This window comes from Piliocolobus tephrosceles, unplaced genomic scaffold (genome assembly GCF_002776525.5).
Source record: "Piliocolobus tephrosceles isolate RC106 unplaced genomic scaffold, ASM277652v3 unscaffolded_40198, whole genome shotgun sequence".
In the NCBI taxonomy this organism is placed as follows: Eukaryota; Metazoa; Chordata; class Mammalia; order Primates; family Cercopithecidae; genus Piliocolobus; species Piliocolobus tephrosceles.
Window position 1 is genome coordinate 688 of NW_022324530.1, and position 5,302 is coordinate 5,989.

Consider the following 5,302-nt stretch of genomic DNA (forward strand, 5'->3'; position numbering starts at 1 on the left):
TGACCACATAGTTTCTCTAGTTGCTTTTCATATAGTTCTTCCAAGTTTGAAAATATGCATGACCTAACAAGTAAAGATGCACCCATGGAATCGATCCTACACCCCTTCCCTGCCTTCCTCTCTACCCCACATCCTCCTACTCCAGTCTCAGGCAGAGATAGATTTTCTAGAATTTACCCAGTGGATGGTTCCAATCTGCTCTGGAGGTTTCTTGAGGCGAGAGGCATGTTCCCAAAGCTCTCACAGTTGACCAGATACTCCAGTTGGCTCCATAAGAATACTATGTTTAGAGTTCCAAGCCCATAGCCCCTGTCGAGGCCTTGCCACCCTCCAGCACCCCATGCCAGGAGCGGGCCTAGAGCACTTGCCTTGCCCCTCCACGATCCGGGCTCTGGCACCCACCCAGGTCCACATCACTGGCAGCCTGAAGGGAGTCGCTGGCCGTGGTCGCCGCTAGGTGTGATGTATCTGCATCTTGAAAGGAAGATGAAACAAAAGCCTTCTTTGGAATATTTGGATTTTTGTCACTTTCTGTGAATTAAAGCGATTTGGTGTCTCCTTTGGATTGTTTCTGCACTTCAAGAACACAAATTGAATCACTCAAACCCAAAAAACAAGTCTGAAACCAGCATCCATCAATGCTTGGTCGATGAGCCAACCCTTTCCTGGTCACGTCCATCCACTAGAGCCAGTGAAGTAGTATGTTCCATCAACGTTTCTCACTATGAGCTCCAAGTAGAAATAGGAAGAGGATTTGACAACTTGACTTCTGTCCATCTTGCATGGCATACTCCTGCAGGAGCACTGGTAACTATAAAAGTTACAAATCTGGAAAACTGCAATGAAGAACGTCTGAAAGTTTTACAGAAAGCCATGATTCTATCCCACTTTTTCTGGCATCCCAATATTACAACTTATTGGACAGTTTTCAGTGTTGACAGCTGGCTTTGAGTTATATCTCCATTTATGGCCTATGGTTCAGCAAGTCAACTCTTGAGGGCCTATTTTTCTGAAGGAATGGGTACAACTTTAATAAGAAACATTCTCTTTGGAGCAGTGAGAGGACTGAACTATCTGCACCAATATGGCTGTATTCATAGGAGTAGTAAAGCCAGCCATATCCTCATTTCTGATGATGGCCTAGTGACCCTCTCTGGCCTGTCTCATCTGCATAGTTTGGTTAAGCATGGACAGAGGCATAGGGCTGTGTATGATTTCCCACAGTTCAGCACATCAGTGCAGCCATGGCTGAGTCCAGAACTACTGAGACAGGATTTACATGGGTATAATGTGAAGTCAGATATTTACAGTGTTGGGATTACAACATGTGAATTAGCCAGTAGGCAGGTGCCTTTCCAGGATATGAAGAGAACTCAGATGCTGTTACAGAAACTGAGAGTTCCCCCTTATACCATTGGATATCAGTATTTTCCCTCAATCAGAATCCAAAATGAAAGATTCTCGGTCAGGTGTAGACTCTGGGATTGGAGCAAGTGTGCTTATCTCCAGTGGAACTCACACAGTAAATAGTGACCGATTACACACACCATCCTTAAAAACCTTCTCTCCTGCCTTCTTTAGCTTTTTACTGCTGTGTTTGCAACAAGATCCAGAGAAAAGGCCATCAGCAAGCAGTTTATTGTCCCATGTTTTCTTCAAACAGATGAAAGAAGATAGCCAGGATTCAATACTTTCACTGTTGCCTCCTGCTTATAACAAGCCATCAGTATCACTGCCTCCAGTGTTACCCTGGACTGAGCCAGATTGTGATTTTCCTGATGAAAAAGACTCACATTGGGAATTCTAGGGCTGCCAAATCATTTTATGTCCTATATACTTGATACTTTCTCCTTGCAGCTTTTCCTTCTGTATTGCTAGGTACAAATACCAGAATTATACTTGAAAACACAGTTGGTGCACTGGAGAATCTATTATTTTAAAATCACTCTGTTCAAAGGGGCATCAGTTTGTAGTCCCTTTGGTTCACACAGAGTGCTATGACAAATCCAAGGAAATATCAGAACTACTAATCTAGCTAGTGTTATTTATTCTGGAAATTATTCTAAGCTGTGACTAACTCTCTTGATCTCTCAATACAATTTTTGAGTCAGTTAATTTTTTCAGTATTTTGCTGTCCTCTTGGGAATGGTCCCTCAGAGGATAGTGCTTCCAAGTACATCTTCTCCCAGATTCTCTGGCCTTTTTAATGAGCTATTGTTAAACCAACAGGCTAGTTTATCTTGCATCAGACCCTTTATGGTAGAGGGAAAATGTCTTTAATTTCCCTTTTTCTTCTATTAATACTTATGGTAACATCTAACTCAGCCTCACTCACATTAAATGATTCACTTGAAGTATATAAAAAAGAATACTGTGTTTAAAAATAAAAATAAAAAAGGAATATTACGTTTTTGATTTTGTGTGTATGTGTGTGTGTGTGTGTGTGTGTGCACAAACCTTGGGGCTTTTTTTCTGTTGCCACAGTGCTAGATAAATGCAAAGCTTAACTTATTAAGATAGTGCAGAAATAATAACAGGAGATGAAAGGGATAGTACTGTCCTAACTCTTAAACAAATTAAGCTATGCAACCTTCGAGTATCAGCTTGCTATTGCTATCATGACAAATTACCAAAAATGTAGTGACATAAAACAGTATAAAATTTTCCTCTTACAGTTTTGGAAGTCAGAAGTCCAAAATGGGCATTATGGGGATAAAATCAAGTTAATTAGCAGGGCATCTTCTAGAGGCTCCATGGGGGAATCTGTTCCTGGCCTCTTCCAGCATCTCTATGCTACTAGTGTTCTTTGGCTTGTGGCCGCATTGCACCAATCTCTGCTGCCATCTTCACACTGCCTTCCTTCTTTGACTTTCTTGTTTCCCTCTTTGAAAGATCTTTGTGTTCACATTTAAACCCACCTAGATAATCCAGGATAATCCCCTCACTGTGAAAGCCTTAATTTAATCACATCTACAAAGACTCTTTTGCTATATAAAGCAACAGTCACTGGTACCTCCCAATATCAAGTCTGTATTAGTTTCTGGGACTGCTGTAACAAATTACCACAAACTGGATAGCTTAAAACAAGAAAAAATTATTGTCTCACAGTTCTTGAGGCCACAAGGTGTCAACAAGGCCACACTCTCTCAGAAGACTCTAGGGGAGGATCCTTCCTTGCCTCTTTCTGGCTTCTAGTGGTTTCTGGCAATCCTTGCTACTCTTTGACTTGTAGATGCATCCCTTCAATCTCTGCCTCCGCAGCCACACAGTTTCTAGGGGTTAGATCTTGAACATTTCTTTTAGTGGATACAATTCTAAATTGTGATAGAAAATTGGTGGTTTAAAAAAAAAGGACAGTGAACGCATTTTAAGAGTGAAACACTCTAGATCTCTTCCTTTCCAGTCCCTGTTGCAATGAATTGGTGAAGCCCATGCAGACAGTCCATGTCATGGTAGTTGGGAAGCTCTTACTGCATAAGATTTAGCATCCTTATTGCTAAGCCTGGAATTCACCTATTGTTGGAATGTTTCAGTCTTTCTTTCTGGGCCAAATCTTCCTCTATTCCTCTCCTTGAGAGGCAATTTAACACAATGTTTCAGTGGAACTCTGCTTACCTAAAATTCCAATCACAGTTCCTGTTAATACCTATTTCACATAGCTAAAGGAGACAGAGGTATAAAGGCAGTTTCTGAAATGTCACAGGTACTCAGTAAATGCTTTTAATGATCCCATCTTAGTCTATTTGGACTGCTATAACAAAATACCATAGAATTAGTAATTTATAAGCAACAGAAATTTGTTTCTCACAGTTCTGGAGGCTGACAAATCCAAGATCAAAGTACTGACAGGTTTGTTATCTGGTGATGGCCTGTTTCCTGATTCATAGATGGTGCCTTCTTGCTGTTTCCCCACATGGTGGAAGGGGTGAGGGGTCTCTCTCCAGCCTGTTATAAGGGCACTAACTTCTTTCATGAGGGCTCCACCATGACTACCTAAGTACCTTCCAAAGGCCCTACCTCTTAATACCATCACTTGGGGATTAGGTTTCAATACATTAATTTGGAAGAGGATACACAAACATTCAGACAGCAGCAGATCCCTCCTCAAGTTGTTTAATCTTCTCTGTGTCTCATAGTCCCACTGCTGAGGCTTTGCTTGTGATATTTCTCTGTGTTTCCTGTTAAAGTAAAATTAAAAGAAAAAAAAGCAAGGTCATGATTTTCATGAAAATTTAAAATACATACATGTAAAAGATTTTACTTAACTTATTGATTAATGAGGAAACCAGTAAGATATTATAATTAGTTCAAAGGACATTTGTAAGGGGATAAGATTTCCCATGTGCCCATTTAATGACTGTTCCTAAGATGGTCATTTTATTAGTCTGTTCTTGCACTCCTATAAAGAAATTCCTGCAACCAGGTAATTTATAAAGAAAAGAGGTGTAATTGGCTCACAGTTCCATGGGCTGTGCAGGAAGCATGATGGCTTCTTGGAAGACCTCAGGAAACTTTCAATATGTTGGAAGGAAAAGGGGAAGCATGCACGTCTTACATGGCTGGAGCAGGAGCAACAGTGGAAGGCGGCAGTGCTACACACTTTTAAACAGCCAGATCTCGTGAGAACTTACCCACTATTGCAAGAACTGCATCAAGGGATGGTGCCAAACCGTTCCTGAAGGACCACCGCCATGACCCAATTACCTCCTACCAGGCCCCACCTCCAACATTGGGGATTACAGTTTGGCATGAGATTTCGGCAGGGACATAGACCCAAACCATATCAGTCATAAAATGTAATTTTGGGGTATATGTTCTGCCAGACAAAAACATTATTTACTTGTCTATAAGCAAAATTGCAAGTTACCTCTCAACAGAGTTGTAGTATCTTAGAATCAGCCAAGCCTCGAATCACACAGAAAGAATACCCAGTAATCTACTTTGCTTATTTCCATATGTTGTATCATTTTAATGTCATTTTCTACCTTGTAATCGTACATAATCTCCAACAATGATTCTTGAGCCCTCAATACCATTATTATGTATGGCTTGGTTATTTCCATATATAGAGCAAGAGTTTTAATTAGCCAGATAGGCCTTCCTAAGCTTGCTCAGGAAATCCAGAGCCTAACAGCATTAAATAACTACCAATGCCAAAGAATGAACTTCTGTTTGGAAATTTTCAAAATGAATCTTGAATTACAATCTTGAAAAGTTCTATTATTTGTTTTCTATCACAAATGTAGAAAACCAAGACAAAGACACTTTTTCCAATAGATTTTACATGCAGTTCTTATAAATG

The 5,302-nt window shown here is 40.4% G+C and overlaps 1 pseudogene; it reads left to right on the forward strand.

The window, feature by feature from the left end:
* Window positions 1–544: 544 nt before the first annotated feature.
* On the forward strand, window positions 545–1,807 carry LOC113223243 (annotated as a pseudogene).
* Window positions 1,808–5,302: the final 3,495 nt, after the last annotated feature.